The sequence below is a fragment of the Coffea arabica genome, chromosome 11c (assembly GCF_036785885.1).
Source record: "Coffea arabica cultivar ET-39 chromosome 11c, Coffea Arabica ET-39 HiFi, whole genome shotgun sequence".
Classification (NCBI taxonomy): domain Eukaryota; kingdom Viridiplantae; phylum Streptophyta; class Magnoliopsida; order Gentianales; family Rubiaceae; genus Coffea; species Coffea arabica.
In genome coordinates this window covers 23,229,687-23,246,802 of record NC_092330.1, presented here as the reverse complement: position 1 = coordinate 23,246,802, position 17,116 = coordinate 23,229,687, and the positions used below count along the sequence as shown (strand labels likewise).

At 43.8% G+C, this 17,116-nt stretch overlaps 4 non-coding genes and 15 pseudogenes across 4 annotated transcripts; all 19 read right to left on the bottom strand.

The window, feature by feature from the left end:
* Positions 1–54: 54 nt before the first annotated feature.
* LOC140019194 (5S ribosomal RNA) lies at positions 55–172 on the bottom strand (annotated as a pseudogene).
* A 924-nt stretch (positions 173–1,096) lies between these two features.
* Positions 1,097–1,214, bottom strand: LOC140019193 (5S ribosomal RNA; annotated as a pseudogene).
* A 924-nt stretch (positions 1,215–2,138) lies between these two features.
* On the bottom strand, positions 2,139–2,256 carry LOC140020441 (5S ribosomal RNA; annotated as a pseudogene).
* Positions 2,257–2,667: 411 nt separating this feature from the next.
* On the bottom strand, positions 2,668–2,786 carry LOC140017617 (5S ribosomal RNA). The gene has a single exon (XR_011823925.1). It is a non-coding gene; the product is annotated as a 5S ribosomal RNA (ribosomal RNA).
* Positions 2,787–3,711: 925 nt separating this feature from the next.
* On the bottom strand, positions 3,712–3,829 carry LOC140019192 (5S ribosomal RNA; annotated as a pseudogene).
* Positions 3,830–4,754: 925 nt separating this feature from the next.
* On the bottom strand, positions 4,755–4,872 carry LOC140019191 (5S ribosomal RNA; annotated as a pseudogene).
* Positions 4,873–5,796: 924 nt separating this feature from the next.
* On the bottom strand, positions 5,797–5,914 carry LOC140019190 (5S ribosomal RNA; annotated as a pseudogene).
* Positions 5,915–6,838: 924 nt separating this feature from the next.
* On the bottom strand, positions 6,839–6,956 carry LOC140020440 (5S ribosomal RNA; annotated as a pseudogene).
* A 411-nt stretch (positions 6,957–7,367) lies between these two features.
* On the bottom strand, positions 7,368–7,486 carry LOC140017616 (5S ribosomal RNA). The gene has a single exon (XR_011823924.1). It is a non-coding gene; the product is annotated as a 5S ribosomal RNA (ribosomal RNA).
* Positions 7,487–8,411: 925 nt separating this feature from the next.
* LOC140019189 (5S ribosomal RNA) lies at positions 8,412–8,529 on the bottom strand (annotated as a pseudogene).
* Positions 8,530–9,454: 925 nt separating this feature from the next.
* On the bottom strand, positions 9,455–9,572 carry LOC140019188 (5S ribosomal RNA; annotated as a pseudogene).
* Positions 9,573–9,983: 411 nt separating this feature from the next.
* On the bottom strand, positions 9,984–10,102 carry LOC140017721 (5S ribosomal RNA). Its single transcript, XR_011824026.1, has one exon. It is a non-coding gene; the product is annotated as a 5S ribosomal RNA (ribosomal RNA).
* A 928-nt stretch (positions 10,103–11,030) lies between these two features.
* Positions 11,031–11,147, bottom strand: LOC140020438 (5S ribosomal RNA; annotated as a pseudogene).
* A 411-nt stretch (positions 11,148–11,558) lies between these two features.
* On the bottom strand, positions 11,559–11,677 carry LOC140018042 (5S ribosomal RNA). Its single transcript, XR_011824344.1, has one exon. It is a non-coding gene; the product is annotated as a 5S ribosomal RNA (ribosomal RNA).
* A 925-nt stretch (positions 11,678–12,602) lies between these two features.
* Positions 12,603–12,720, bottom strand: LOC140019186 (5S ribosomal RNA; annotated as a pseudogene).
* Positions 12,721–13,633: 913 nt separating this feature from the next.
* LOC140018423 (5S ribosomal RNA) lies at positions 13,634–13,751 on the bottom strand (annotated as a pseudogene).
* Positions 13,752–14,676: 925 nt separating this feature from the next.
* LOC140019185 (5S ribosomal RNA) lies at positions 14,677–14,794 on the bottom strand (annotated as a pseudogene).
* A 924-nt stretch (positions 14,795–15,718) lies between these two features.
* On the bottom strand, positions 15,719–15,836 carry LOC140019184 (5S ribosomal RNA; annotated as a pseudogene).
* Positions 15,837–16,749: 913 nt separating this feature from the next.
* Positions 16,750–16,867, bottom strand: LOC140018422 (5S ribosomal RNA; annotated as a pseudogene).
* Positions 16,868–17,116: the final 249 nt, after the last annotated feature.

Sequence of the window (17,116 nt, the reverse complement as noted above, 5' to 3'; positions counted from 1 at the left end):
TAAATCCGTACCCATACCCGCAAAAATTTCAGGGATCCGATCCGGATCCGGGTCTAGACCCGACCCGTTGACAGGCCTAGGGTCACCCATCCTAGTACTACTGTCGCCCAAGCACGCTTAACTTCGGAGTTCTGATGGGATCCGGTGCATTAGTGCTGGTATGATCGCACCCGCCATGTTCCTTTCGCTTTATTCTTTTAAACTGCCACGTCCTGTGAAGCAGTTTGGCTTTTCTGGACCCGAATTCATTCTAAGCATCAGTTCATGAATTTCCTCTCATCCTTTTATTTATTTACTTTTATATTTTTTTCTTGTTGCTTTGCACCTTTTTTTTCCCTCGTCGCACAACTCTCAATTATCCTGAAAGTGATCCTTCACGCTTGCGCTTATACATTTGCGCCGACAACTTTGACCGACGATCCGGGCTTCGATCCAGCCGTACCGTTCCTGACTTGTCTCGCGCCTTCAGATCCGCCTTCATGCTTCGATGAGAAGCAAAATAAAAAGCAATCGTTCCGACGGAGCTAAATTACTACAGCATAAAGAACGAAGGGGAAATTTGGATTTCGAAACAAAAAAGGGAGGGGTGCAACACGAGGATTTCCCAGGGGGTCACCTAGGGGTGTCAACGTGCCGGGTCCGGGCCGGAATTCATTATTCTGGACCCGGACCCGGATCCGACCCGTTTACCCGACGGGTCTTTTATTCGGTGTTCCGGATCCGGACCCGGCGAGTCTCGGATCCGGGTCGGGTCTACCCGAACAAATTTGCCAAAATTTATAATTTCTAACAAAAAGAGAAAAAGATATATTTGTAAACAAATTTCTAGCTAATGCAAAGAAAAAACCAAATAAGAAAATAAATCAAATTGATTTTACTCAAATACATCATCCTAATCAAATTATATTGATAATATATTTTTTTTATAAATTATTAAATCATTTATATCCGGATCCGGGTCTAATACGGGTCGGAATACTATATTCCGTATTCGACCCGTTTTTTTGTTTGAAAAAACGGATCCGGATCCGGTTAACGGAATTAAATCCGTACCCATACCCGCAAAAATTTCAGGGATCCGATCCGGATCCGGGTCTAGACCCGACCCGTTGACAGGCCTAGGGTCACCCATCCTAGTACTACTGTCGCCCAAGCACGCTTAACTTCGGAGTTCTGATGGGATCCGGTGCATTAGTGCTGGTATGATCGCACCCGCCATGTTCCTTTCGCTTTATTCTTTTAAACTGCCACGTCCTGTGAAGCAGTTTGGCTTTTCTGGACCCGAATTCATTCTAAGCGTCAGTTCATGAATTTCCTCTCATCCTTTTATTTATTTACTTTTATATTTTTTTCTTGTTGCTTTGCACCTTTTTTTTCCCTCGTCGCACAACTCTCAATTATCCTGAAAGTGATCCTTCACGCTTGCGCTTATACATTTGCGCCGACAACTTTGACCGACGATCCGGGCTTCGATCCAGCCGTACCGTTCCTGACTTGTCTCGCGCCTTCAGATCCGCCTTCATGCTTCGATGAGAAGCAAAATAAAAAGCAATCGTTCCGACGGAGCTAAATTACTACAGCATAAAGAACGAAGGGGAAATTTGGATTTCGAAACAAAAAAGGGAGGGGTGCAACACGAGGATTTCCCAGGGGGTCACCTAGGGGTGTCAACGGGCCGGGTCCGGGCCGGAATTCATTATTCCGGACCCGGACCCGGATCCGACCCGTTTACCCGACGGGTCTTTTATTCTGTGTTCCGGATCTGGACCCGGCGAGTCTCGGATCCGGGTCGGGTCTACCCGAACAAATTTGCCAAAATTTATAATTTCTAACAAAAAGAGAAAAAGATATATTTGTAAACAAATTTCTAGCTAATGCAAAGAAAAAACCAAATAAGAAAATAAATCAAATTGATTTTACTCAAATACATCATCCTAATCAAATTATATTGATAATATATATTTTTTATAAATTATTAAATCATTTATATCCGGATCCGGGTCTAATACGGGTCGGAATACTATATTCCGTATTCGACCCGTTTTTTTGTTTGAAAAAACGGATCCGGATCCGGATAACGGAATTAAATCCCTACCTATACCCGCAAAAATTTCAGGGATCCGATCCGGATCCGGGTGTAGACCCGACCCGTTGACCGGCCTAGGGTCACCCATCCTAGTACTACTGTCGCCCAAGCACGCTTAACTTCGAAGTTCTGATGGGATCCGGTGCATTAGCGCTGGTATGATCGCACCCGCCATGTTCCTTTCGCTTTATTCTTTTAAACTGCCACGTCCTGTGAAGCAGTTTGGCTTTTCTGGACCCGAATTCATTCTAAGCGTCAATTCATGAATTTCTTCTCATCCTTTTATTTATTTACTTTTATTTTTTTTTCTTGTTGCTTTGCACCTTTTTTTTCCCTCGTCGCCCACCTCTCAATTATCCTGAAATTGATCCTTCACGCTTGCGCTTATACATTTGCGCCGACAACTTTGACCGACGATCCGGGCTTCGATCCAGCCGTACCGTTCCTGACTTGTCTCGCGCCTTCAGATTCGCCTTCATGCTTCGATAAGAAGCAAAATATAAAGCAATCGTTCCGACGGAGCTAAATTACTACAGCATAAAGAACGAAGGGGAAATTTGGATTTCGAAACAAAAAAGGGAGGGGTGCAACACGAGAACTTCCCAGGGGGTCACCCATCCTAGTACTACTCTCGCCCAAGCACGCTTAACTTCGGAGTTCTGATGGGATCTGGTGCATTAGTGCTGGTATGATCGCACCCGCCATGTTTCTTTCGCTTTATTCTTTTAAACTGCCACGTCCTGTGAAGCAGTTTGGCTTTTCTGGACCCGAATTCATTCTAAGCGTCAGTTCATGAATTTCCTCTCATCCTTTTATTTATTTACTTTTATATTTTTTTCTTGTTGCTTTGCACCTTTTTTTTCCCTCGTCGCACAACTCTCAATTATCCTGAAAGTGATCCTTCACGCTTGCGCTTATACATTTGCGCCGACAACTTTGACCGACGATCCGGGCTTCGATCCAGCCGTACCGTTCCTGACTTGTCTCGCGCCTTCAGATCCGCGTTCATGCTTCGATAAAAAGCAAAATATAAAGCAATCGTTCCGACGGAGCTAAATTACTACAGCATAAAGAACGAAGGGGAAATTTGGATTTCGAAACAAAAAAGGGAGGGGTGCAACACGAGGATTTCCCAGGGGGTCACCTAGGGGTGTCAACGTGCCGGGTCCGGGCCGGAATTCATTATTCTGGACCCGGACCCGGATCCGACCCGTTTACCCGACGGGTCTTTTATTCGGTGTTCCGGATCCGGACCCGGCGAGTCTCGGATCCGGGTCGGGTCTACCCGAACAAATTTGCCAAAATTTATAATTTCTAACAAAAAAGAGAAAAAGATATATTTGTAAACTAATTTCTAACTAATGCAAAGAAAAAACCAAATAAGAAAATAAATCAAATTGATTTTACTCAAATACATCATCCTAATCAAATTATATTGATAATATATATTTTTTATAAATTATTAAATCATTTATATCCGGATGCGGGTCTAATACGGGTCGGAATACTATATTCCGTATCCGACCCGTTTTTTTGTTTGAAAAAACGGATCCGGATCCGGATAACGGAATTAAATCCCTACCCATACCCGCAAAAATTTTAGGGATCCGATCCGGATCCGGGTCTAGACCCGACCCGTTGACAGGCCTAGGGTCACCCATCCTAGTACTACTGTCGCCCAAGCACGCTTAACTTCGGAGTTCTGATGGGATCCGGTGCATTAGTGCTGGTATGATCGCACCCGCCATGTTCCTTTCGCTTTATTCTTTTAAACTGCCACGTCCTGTGAAGCAGTTTGGCTTTTCTGGACCCGAATTCATTCTAAGCGTCAGTTCATGAATTTCCTCTCATCCTTTTATTTATTTACTTTTATATTTTTTTCTTGTTGCTTTGCACCTTTTTTTTCCCTCGTCGCACAACTCTCAATTATCCTGAAAGTGATCCTTCACGCTTGCGCTTATACATTTGCGCCGACAACTTTGACCGACGATCCGGGCTTCGATCCAGCCGTACCGTTCCTGACTTGTCTCGCGCCTTCAGATCCGCCTTCATGCTTCGATAAAAAGCAAAATATAAAGCAATCGTTCCGACGGAGCTAAATTACTACAGCATAAAGAACGAAGGGGAAATTTGGATTTCGAAACAAAAAAGGGAGGGGTGCAACACGAGGATTTCCCAGGGGGTCACCTAGGGGTGTCAACGTGCCGGGTCCGGGCTGGAATTCATTATTCTGGACCCGGACCCGGATCCGACCCGTTTACCCGACGGGTCTTTTATTCGGTGTTCCGGATCCGGACCCGGCGAGTCTCGGATCCGGGTCGGGTCTACCCGAACAAATTTGCCAAAATTTATAATTTCTAACAAAAAAGAGAAAAAGATATATTTGTAAACTAATTTCTAACTAATGCAAAGAAAAAACCAAATAAGAAAATAAATCAAATTGATTTTACTCAAATACATCATCCTAATCAAATTATATTGATAATATATATTTTTTATAAATTATTAAATCATTTATATCCGGATCCGGGTCTAATACGGGTCGGAATACTATATTCCGTATCCGACCCGTTTTTTTGTTTGAAAAAACGGATCCGGATCCGGATAACGGAATTAAATCCCTACCCATACCCGCAAAAATTTCAGGGATCCGATCCGGATCCGGGTCTAGACCCGACCCGTTGACAGGCCTAGGGTCACCCATCCTAGTACTACTGTCGCCCAAGCACGCTTAACTTCGGAGTTCTGATGGGATCCGGTGCATTAGTGCTGGTATGATCGCACCCGCCATGTTCCTTTCGCTTTATTCTTTTAAACTGCCACGTCCTGTGAAGCAGTTTGGCTTTTCTGGACCCGAATTCATTCTAAGCGTCAGTTCATGAATTTCCTCTCATCCTTTTATTTATTTACTTTTATATTTTTTTCTTGTTGCTTTGCACCTTTTTTTTCCCTCGTCGCACAACTCTCAATTATCCTGAAAGTGATCCTTCACGCTTGCGCTTATACATTTGCGCCGACAACTTTGACCGACGATCCGGGCTTCGATCCAGCCGTACCGTTCCTGACTTGTCTCGCGCCTTCAGATCCGCCTTCATGCTTCGATGAGAAGCAAAATAAAAAGCAATCGTTCCGACGGAGCTAAATTACTACAGCATAAAGAACGAAGGGGAAATTTGGATTTCGAAACAAAAAAGGGAGGGGTGCAACACGAGGATTTCCCAGGGGGTCACCTAGGGGTGTCAACGTGCCGGGTCCGGGCCGGAATTCATTATTCTGGACCCGGACCCGGATCCGACCCGTTTACCCGACGGGTCTTTTATTCGGTGTTCCGGATCCGGACCCGGCGAGTCTCGGATCCGGGTCGGGTCTACCCGAACAAATTTGCCAAAATTTATAATTTCTAACAAAAAGAGAAAAAGATATATTTGTAAACAAATTTCTAGCTAATGCAAAGAAAAAACCAAATAAGAAAATAAATCAAATTGATTTTACTCAAATACATCATCCTAATCAAATTATATTGATAATATAATTTTTTTATAAATTATTAAATCATTTATATCCGGATCCGGGTCTAATACGGGTCGGAATACTATATTCCGTATTCGACCCGTTTTTTTGTTTGAAAAAACGGATCCGGATCCGGTTAACGGAATTAAATCCGTACCCATACCCGCAAAAATTTCAGGGATCCGATCCGGATCCGGGTCTAGACCCGACCCGTTGACAGGCCTAGGGTCACCCATCCTAGTACTACTGTCGCCCAAGCACGCTTAACTTCGGAGTTCTGATGGGATCCGGTGCATTAGTGCTGGTATGATCGCACCCGCCATGTTCCTTTCGCTTTATTCTTTTAAACTGCCACGTCCTGTGAAGCAGTTTGGCTTTTCTGGACCCGAATTCATTCTAAGCGTCAGTTCATGAATTTCCTCTCATCCTTTTATTTATTTACTTTTATATTTTTTTCTTGTTGCTTTGCACCTTTTTTTTCCCTCGTCGCACAACTCTCAATTATCCTGAAAGTGATCCTTCACGCTTGCGCTTATACATTTGCGCCGACAACTTTGACCGACGATCCGGGCTTCGATCCAGCCGTACCGTTCCTGACTTGTCTCGCGCCTTCAGATCCGCCTTCATGCTTCGATGAGAAGCAAAATAAAAAGCAATCGTTCCGACGGAGCTAAATTACTACAGCATAAAGAACGAAGGGGAAATTTGGATTTCGAAACAAAAAAGGGAGGGGTGCAACACGAGGATTTCCCAGGGGGTCACCTAGGGGTGTCAACGGGCCGGGTCCGGGCCGGAATTCATTATTCCGGACCCGGACCCGGATCCGACCCGTTTACCCGACGGGTCTTTTATTCTGTGTTCCGGATCTGGACCCGGCGAGTCTCGGATCCGGGTCGGGTCTACCCGAACAAATTTGCCAAAATTTATAATTTCTAACAAAAAGAGAAAAAGATATATTTGTAAACAAATTTCTAGCTAATGCAAAGAAAAAACCAAATAAGAAAATAAATCAAATTGATTTTACTCAAATACATCATCCTAATCAAATTATATTGATAATATATATTTTTTATAAATTATTAAATCATTTATATCCGGATCCGGGTCTAATACGGGTCGGAATACTATATTCCGTATTCGACCCGTTTTTTTGTTTGAAAAAACGGATCCGGATCCGGATAACGGAATTAAATCCCTACCTATACCCGCAAAAATTTCAGGGATCCGATCCGGATCCGGGTGTAGACCCGACCCGTTGACCGGCCTAGGGTCACCCATCCTAGTACTACTGTCGCCCAAGCACGCTTAACTTCGAAGTTCTGATGGGATCCGGTGCATTAGCGCTGGTATGATCGCACCCGCCATGTTCCTTTCGCTTTATTCTTTTAAACTGCCACGTCCTGTGAAGCAGTTTGGCTTTTCTGGACCCGAATTCATTCTAAGCGTCAATTCATGAATTTCTTCTCATCCTTTTATTTATTTACTTTTATTTTTTTTTCTTGTTGCTTTGCACCTTTTTTTTCCCTCGTCGCCCACCTCTCAATTATCCTGAAATTGATCCTTCACGCTTGCGCTTATACATTTGCGCCGACAACTTTGACCGACGATCCGGGCTTCGATCCAGCCGTACCGTTCCTGACTTGTCTCGCGCCTTCAGATTCGCCTTCATGCTTCGATAAGAAGCAAAATATAAAGCAATCGTTCCGACGGAGCTAAATTACTACAGCATAAAGAACGAAGGGGAAATTTGGATTTCGAAACAAAAAAGGGAGGGGTGCAACACGAGAACTTCCCAGGGGGTCACCCATCCTAGTACTACTCTCGCCCAAGCACGCTTAACTTCGGAGTTCTGATGGGATCTGGTGCATTAGTGCTGGTATGATCGCACCCGCCATGTTTCTTTCGCTTTATTCTTTTAAACTGCCACGTCCTGTGAAGCAGTTTGGCTTTTCTGGACCCGAATTCATTCTAAGCGTCAGTTCATGAATTTCCTCTCATCCTTTTATTTATTTACTTTTATATTTTTTTCTTGTTGCTTTGCACCTTTTTTTTCCCTCGTCGCACAACTCTCAATTATCCTGAAAGTGATCCTTCACGCTTGCGCTTATACATTTGCGCCGACAACTTTGACCGACGATCCGGGCTTCGATCCAGCCGTACCGTTCCTGACTTGTCTCGCGCCTTCAGATCCGCGTTCATGCTTCGATAAAAAGCAAAATATAAAGCAATCGTTCCGACGGAGCTAAATTACTACAGCATAAAGAACGAAGGGGAAATTTGGATTTCGAAACAAAAAAGGGAGGGGTGCAACACGAGGATTTCCCAGGGGGTCACCTAGGGGTGTCAACGTGCCGGGTCCGGGCCGGAATTCATTATTCTGGACCCGGACCCGGATCCGACCCGTTTACCCGACGGGTCTTTTATTCGGTGTTCCGGATCCGGACCCGGCGAGTCTCGGATCCGGGTCGGGTCTACCCGAACAAATTTGCCAAAATTTATAATTTCTAACAAAAAAGAGAAAAAGATATATTTGTAAACTAATTTCTAACTAATGCAAAGAAAAAACCAAATAAGAAAATAAATCAAATTGATTTTACTCAAATACATCATCCTAATCAAATTATATTGATAATATATATTTTTTATAAATTATTAAATCATTTATATCCGGATGCGGGTCTAATACGGGTCGGAATACTATATTCCGTATCCGACCCGTTTTTTTGTTTGAAAAAACGGATCCGGATCCGGATAACGGAATTAAATCCCTACCCATACCCGCAAAAATTTTAGGGATCCGATCCGGATCCGGGTCTAGACCCGACCCGTTGACAGGCCTAGGGTCACCCATCCTAGTACTACTGTCGCCCAAGCACGCTTAACTTCGGAGTTCTGATGGGATCCGGTGCATTAGTGCTGGTATGATCGCACCCGCCATGTTCCTTTCGCTTTATTCTTTTAAACTGCCACGTCCTGTGAAGCAGTTTGGCTTTTCTGGACCCGAATTCATTCTAAGCGTCAGTTCATGAATTTCCTCTCATCCTTTTATTTATTTACTTTTATATTTTTTTCTTGTTGCTTTGCACCTTTTTTTTCCCTCGTCGCACAACTCTCAATTATCCTGAAAGTGATCCTTCACGCTTGCGCTTATACATTTGCGCCGACAACTTTGACCGACGATCCGGGCTTCGATCCAGCCGTACCGTTCCTGACTTGTCTCGCGCCTTCAGATCCGCCTTCATGCTTCGATAAAAAGCAAAATATAAAGCAATCGTTCCGACGGAGCTAAATTACTACAGCATAAAGAACGAAGGGGAAATTTGGATTTCGAAACAAAAAAGGGAGGGGTGCAACACGAGGATTTCCCAGGGGGTCACCTAGGGGTGTCAACGTGCCGGGTCCGGGCTGGAATTCATTATTCTGGACCCGGACCCGGATCCGACCCGTTTACCCGACGGGTCTTTTATTCGGTGTTCCGGATCCGGACCCGGCGAGTCTCGGATCCGGGTCGGGTCTACCCGAACAAATTTGCCAAAATTTATAATTTCTAACAAAAAAGAGAAAAAGATATATTTGTAAACTAATTTCTAACTAATGCAAAGAAAAAACCAAATAAGAAAATAAATCAAATTGATTTTACTCAAATACATCATCCTAATCAAATTATATTGATAATATATATTTTTTATAAATTATTAAATCATTTATATCCGGATCCGGGTCTAATACGGGTCGGAATACTATATTCCGTATCCGACCCGTTTTTTTGTTTGAAAAAACGGATCCGGATCCGGATAACGGAATTAAATCCCTACCCATACCCGCAAAAATTTCAGGGATCCGATCCGGATCCGGGTCTAGACCCGACCCGTTGACAGGCCTAGGGTCACCCATCCTAGTACTACTGTCGCCCAAGCACGCTTAACTTCGGAGTTCTGATGGGATCCGGTGCATTAGTGCTGGTATGATCGCACCCGCCATGTTCCTTTCGCTTTATTCTTTTAAACTGCCACGTCCTGTGAAGCAGTTTGGCTTTTCTGGACCCGAATTCATTCTAAGCGTCAGTTCATGAATTTCCTCTCATCCTTTTATTTATTTACTTTTATATTTTTTTCTTGTTGCTTTGCACCTTTTTTTTCCCTTGTCGCACAACTCTCAATTATCCTGAAAGTGATCCTTCACGCTTGCGCTTATACATTTGCGCCGACAACTTTGACCGACGATCCGGGATTCGATCCAGCCGTACCGTTCCTGACTTGTCTCGCGCCTTCAGATCCGCCTTCATGCTTCGATAAGAAGCAAAATATAAAGCAATCGTTCCGACGGAGCTAAATTACTACAGCATAAAGAACGAAGGGGAAATTTGGATTTCGAAACAAAAAAGGGAGGGGTGCAACACGAGGACTTCCCATGGGGTCACCCATCCTAGTACTACTCTCGCCCAAGCACGCTTAACTTCGGAGTTCTGATGGGATCTGGTGCATTAGTGCTGGTATGATCGCACCCGCCATGTTCCTTTCGCTTTATTCTTTTAAACTGCCCCGTCCTGTGAAGCAGTGTGGCTTTTTTGGACCCGAATTCATTTTAAGCGTCAATTCAAGAATTTCCCCTCATCCTTTTATTTATTTACTTTTACATTTTTTTCTTGTTGATTTGCACCATTTTTTTTTCCCTCGTCGCGCAACTCTCAATTATCCTGAAATTGATCCTTCACGCTTGCGCTTATACATTTGCGCCGACAACTTTGACCGACGATCCGGGCTTCGATCCAGCCGTACCGTTCCTGACTTGTCTCGCGCCTTCAGATCCGCTTTCATGCTTCGATGAGAAGCAAAATATAAAGCAATCGTTCCGACGGAGCTAAATTACTACAGCATAAAGAACGAAGGGGAAATTTGGATTTCGAAACAAAAAAGGGAGGGGTGCAACACGAGGATTTCCCAGGGGGTCACCTAGGGGTGTCAACGGGCCGGGTCCGGGCCGGAATTCATTATTCTGGACCCGGACCCGGATCCGACCTGTTTACCTGACGGGTCTTTTATTCGGTGTTCCGGATCCGGACCCGGCGAGTCTCGGATCCGGGTCGGGTCTACCCGAACAAATTTGCCAAAATTTATAATTTCTAACAAAAAAGAGAAAAAGATATATTTGTAAACTAATTTCTAACTAATGCAAAGAAAAAACCAAATAAGAAAATAAATCAAATTGATTTTATTCAAATACATCATCCTAATCAAATTATATTGATAATATATATTTTTTATAAATTATTAAATCATTTATATCCGGATCCGGGTCTAATACGGGTCGGAATACTATATTCCGTATCCGACCCGTTTTTTTGTTTGAAAAAACGGATCCGGATCCGGATAACGGAATTAAATCCCTACCCATACCTGCAAAAATTTCAGGGATCCGATCCGGATCCGGGTGTAGAACCGACCCGTTGACCGGCCTAGGGTCACCCATCCTAGTACTACTGTCGCCCAAGCACGCTTAACTTCGAAGTTCTGATGGGATCCGGTGCATTAGTGCTGGTATGATCGCACTCGCCATGTTCCTTTCGCTTTATTCTTTTAAACTGCCACGTCCTGTGAAGCAGTTTGACTTTTCTGGACCCGAATTCATTCTAAGCGTCAGTTCATGAATTTCCTCTCATCCTTTTATTTGTTTACTTTTATATTTTTTTCTTGTTGCTTTGCACCTTTTTTTTCCCTCGTCGCACAACTCTCAATTATCCTGAAATTGATCCTTCACGCTTGCGCTTATACATTTGCGCCGACAACTTTGACCGACGATCCGGGCTTCGATCCAGCCGTACCGTTCCTGACTTGTCTCGCGCCTTCAGATTCGCCTTCATGCTTCGATAAGAAGCAAAATAAAAAGCAATCGTTCCGACGGAGCTAAATTACTACAGCATAAAGAACGAAGGGGAAATTTGGATTTCGAAACAAAAAAGGGAGGGGTGCAACACGAGGACTTCCCGGGGGGTCACCCATCCTAGTACTACTGTCGCCCAAGCACGCTTAACTTCGGAGTTCTGATGGGATCCGGTGCATTAGTGCTGGTATGATCGCACCCGCCATGTTCCTTTCGCTTTATTCTTTTAAACTGCCACGTCCTGTGAAGCAGTTTGGCTTTTCTGGACCCGAATTCATTCTAAGCGTCAGTTCATGAATTTCCTCTCATCCTTTTATTTATTTACTTTTATATTTTTTTCTTGTTGCTTTGCACCTTTTTTTTCCCTCGTCGCACAACTCTCAATTATCCTGAAAGTGATCCTTCACGCTTGCGCTTATACATTTGCGCCGACAACTTTGACCGACGATCCGGGCTTCGATCCAGCCGTACCGTTCCTGACTTGTCTCGCGCCTTCAGATCCGCCTTCATGCTTCGATAAAAAGCAAAATATAAAGCAATCGTTCCGACGGAGCTAAATTACTACAGCATAAAGAACGAAGGGGAAATTTGGATTTCGAAACAAAAAAGGGAGGGGTGCAACACGAGGATTTCCCAGGGGGTCACCTAGGGGTGTCAACGTGCCGGGTCCGGGCCGGAATTCATTATTCTGGACCCGGACCCGGATCCGACCCGTTTACCCGACGGGTCTTTTATTCGGTGTTCCGGATCCGGACCCGGCGAGTCTCGGATCCGGGTCGGGTCTACCCGAACAAATTTGCCAAAATTTATAATTTCTAACAAAAAAGAGAAAAAGATATATTTGTAAACTAATTTCTAACTAATGCAAAGAAAAAACCAAATAAGAAAATAAATCAAATTGATTTTACTCAAATACATCATCCTAATCAAATTATATTGATAATATATATTTTTTATAAATTATTAAATCATTTATATCCGGATCCGGGTCTAATACGGGTCGGAATACTATATTCCGTATCCGACCCGTTTTTTTGTTTGAAAAAACGGATCCGGATCCGGATAACGGAATTAAATCCCTACCCATACCCGCAAAAATTTCAGGGATCCGATCCGGATCCGGGTCTAGACCCGACCCGTTGACAGGCCTAGGGTCACCCATCCTAGTACTACTGTCGCCCAAGCACGCTTAACTTCGGAGTTCTGATGGGATCCGGTGCATTAGTGCTGGTATGATCGCACCCGCCATGTTCCTTTCGCTTTATTCTTTTAAACTGCCACGTCCTGTGAAGCAGTTTGGCTTTTCTGGACCCGAATTCATTCTAAGCGTCAGTTCATGAATTTCCTCTCATCCTTTTATTTATTTACTTTTATATTTTTTTCTTGTTGCTTTGCACCTTTTTTTTCCCTCGTCGCACAACTCTCAATTATCCTGAAAGTGATCCTTCACGCTTGCGCTTATACATTTGCGCCGACAACTTTGACCGACGATCCGGGCTTCGATCCAGCCGTACCGTTCCTGACTTGTCTCGCGCCTTCAGATCCGCCTTCATGCTTCGATGAGAAGCAAAATAAAACGCAATCGTTCCGACGGAGCTAAATTACTACAGCATAAAGAACGAAGGGGAAATTTGGATTTCGAAACAAAAAAGGGAGGGGTGCAACACGAGGATTTCCCAGGGGGTCACCTAGGGGTGTCAACGGGCCGGGTCCGGGCCGGAATTCATTATTCCGGATCCGACCGGTTTACCCGACGGGTCTTTTATTCTGTGTTCCGGATCCGGACCCGGCGAGTCTCGGATCCGGGTCGGGTCTACCCGAACAAATTTGCCAAAATTTATAATTTCTAACAAAAAAGAGAAAAAGATATATTTGTAAACAAATTTCTAGCTAATGCAAAGAAAAAACCAAATAAGAAAATAAATCAAATTGATTTTACTCAAATACATCATCCTAATCAAATTATATTGATAATATATATTTTTTATAAATTATTAAATCATTTATTTCCGGATCCGGGTCTAATACGGGTCGGAATACTATATTCCGTATCCGACCCGTTTTTTTGTTTGAAAAAACGGATCCGGATCCGGATAACGGAATTAAATCCCTACCCATACCCGCAAAAATTTCAGGGATCCGATCCGGATCCGGGTGTAGACCCGACCCGTTGACCGGCCTAGGGTCACCCATCCTAGTACTACTGTCGCCCAAGCACGCTTAACTTCGGAGTTCTGATGGGATCCGGTGCATTAGTGCTGGTATGATCGCACCCGCCATGTTCCTTTCGCTTTATTCTTTTAAACTGCCACGTCCTGTGAAGCAGTTTGGCTTTTCTGGACCCGAATTCATTCTAAGCGTCAGTTCATGAATTTCCTCTCATCCTTTTATTTATTTACTTTTATATTTTTTTCTTGTTGCTTTGCACCTTTTTTTTCCCTCGTCGCACAACTCTCAATTATCCTGAAAGTGATCCTTCACGCTTGCGCTTATACATTTGCGCCGACAACTTTGACCGACGATCCGGGCTTCGATCCAGCCGTACCGTTCCTGACTTGTCTCGCGCCTTCAGATCCGCGTTCATGCTTCGATAAAAAGCAAAATATAAAGCAATCGTTCCGACGGAGCTAAATTACTACAGCATAAAGAACGAAGGGGAAATTTGGATTTCGAAACAAAAAAGGGAGGGGTGCAACACGAGGATTTCCCAGGGGGTCACCTAGGGGTGTCAACGTGCCGGGTCCGGGCCGGAATTCATTATTCTGGACCCGGACCCGGATCCGACCCGTTTACCCGACGGGTCTTTTATTCGGTGTTCCGGATCCGGACCCGGCGAGTCTCGGATCCGGGTCGGGTCTACCCGAACAAATTTGCCAAAATTTATAATTTCTAACAAAAAAGAGAAAAAGATATATTTGTAAACTAATTTCTAACTAATGCAAAGAAAAAACCAAATAAGAAAATAAATCAAATTGATTTTACTCAAATACATCATCCTAATCAAATTATATTGATAATATATATTTTTTATAAATTATTAAATCATTTATATCCGGATGCGGGTCTAATACGGGTCGGAATACTATATTCCGTATCCGACCCGTTTTTTTGTTTGAAAAAACGGATCCGGATCCGGATAACGGAATTAAATCCCTACCCATACCCGCAAAAATTTTAGGGATCCGATCCGGATCCGGGTCTAGACCCGACCCGTTGACAGGCCTAGGGTCACCCATCCTAGTACTACTGTCGCCCAAGCACGCTTAACTTCGGAGTTCTGATGGGATCCGGTGCATTAGTGCTGGTATGATCGCACCCGCCATGTTCCTTTCGCTTTATTCTTTTAAACTGCCACGTCCTGTGAAGCAGTTTGGCTTTTCTGGACCCGAATTCATTCTAAGCGTCAGTTCATGAATTTCCTCTCATCCTTTTATTTATTTACTTTTATATTTTTTTCTTGTTGCTTTGCACCTTTTTTTTCCCTCGTCGCACAACTCTCAATTATCCTGAAAGTGATCCTTCACGCTTGCGCTTATACATTTGCGCCGACAACTTTGACCGACGATCCGGGCTTCGATCCAGCCGTACCGTTCCTGACTTGTCTCGCGCCTTCAGATCCGCCTTCATGCTTCGATGAGAAGCAAAATAAAAAGCAATCGTTCCGACGGAGCTAAATTACTACAGCATAAAGAACGAAGGGGAAATTTGGATTTCGAAACAAAAAAGGGAGGGGTGCAACACGAGTATTTCCCAGGGGGTCACCTAGGGGTGTCAACGGGCAGGGTCCGGGCCGGAATTCATTATTCCGGACCCGGACCCGGATCCGACCCGTTTACCCGACGGGTCTTTTATTCTGTGTTCCGGATCCGGACCCGGCGAGTCTCGGATCCGGGTCGGGTCTACCCGAACAAATTTGCCAAAATTTATAATTTCTAACAAAAAGAGAAAAAGATATATTTGTAAACAAATTTCTAGCTAATGCAAAGAAAAAACAAAATAAGAAAATAAATCAAATTGATTTTACTCAAATACATCATCCTAATCAAATTATATTGATAATATATTTTTTTTATAAATTATTAAATCATTTATATCCGGATCCGGGTCTAATACGGGTCGGAATACTATATTCCGTATTCGACCCGTTTTTTTGTTTGAAAAAACGGATCCGGATCCGGTTAACGGAATTAAATCCGTATCCATACCCGCAAAAATTTCAGGGATCCGATCCGGATCCGGGTCTAGACCCGACCCGTTGACAGGCCTAGGGTCACCCATCCTAGTACTACTGTCGCCCAAGCACGCTTAACTTCGGAGTTCTGATGGGATCCGGTGCATTAGTGCTGGTATGATCGCACCCGCCATGTTCCTTTCGCTTTATTCTTTTAAACTGCCACGTCCTGTGAAGCAGTTTGGCTTTTCTGGACCCGAATTCATTCTAAGCATCAGTTCATGAATTTCCTCTCATCCTTTTATTTATTTACTTTTATATTTTTTTCTTGTTCCTTTGCACCTTTTTTTTCCCTCGTCGCACAACTCTCAATTATCCTGAAAGTGATCCTTCACGCTTGCGCTTATACATTTGCGCCGACAACTTTGACCGACGATCCGGGCTTCGATCCAGCCGTACCGTTCCTGACTTGTCTCGCGCCTTCAGATCCGCCTTCATGCTTCGATGAGAAGCAAAATAAAAAGCAATCGTTCCGACGGAGCTAAATTACTACAGCATAAAGAACGAAGGGGAAATTTGGATTTCGAAACAAAAAAGGGAGGGGTGCAACACGAGGATTTCCCAGGGGGTCACCTAGGGGTGTCAACGGGCCGGGTCCGGGCCGGAATTCATTATTCCGGATCCGACCGGTTTACCCGACGGGTCTTTTATTCTGTGTTCCGGATCCGGACCCGGCGAGTCTCGGATCCGGGTCGGGTCTACCCGAACAAATTTGCCAAAATTTATAATTTCTAACAAAAAAGAGAAAAAGATATATTTGTAAACAAATTTCTAGCTAATGCAAAGAAAAAACCAAATAAGAAAATAAATCAAATTGATTTTACTCAAATACATCATCCTAATCAAATTATATTGATAATATATATTTTTTATAAATTATTAAATCATTTATTTCCGGATCCGGGTCTAATACGGGTCGGAATACTATATTCCGTATCCGACCCGTTTTTTTGTTTGAAAAAACGGATCCGGATCCGGATAACGGAATTAAATCCCTACCCATACCCGCAAAAATTTCAGGGATCCGATCCGGATCCGGGTGTAGACCCGACCCGTTGACCGGCCTAGGGTCACCCATCCTAGTACTACTGTCGCCCAAGCACGCTTAACTTCGGAGTTCTGATGGGATCCGGTGCATTAGTGCTGGTATGATCGCACCCGCCATGTTTCTTTCGCTTTATTCTTTTAAACTGCCACGTCCTGTGAAGCAGTTTGGCTTTTCTGGACCCGAATTCATTCTAAGCGTCAGTTCATGAATTTCCTCTCATCCTTTTATTTATTTACTTTTATATTTTTTTCTTGTTGCTTTGCACCTTTTTTTTCCCTCGTCGCACAACTCTCAATTATCCTGAAAGTGATCCTTCACGCTTGCGCTTATACATTTGCGCCGACAACTTTGACCGACGATC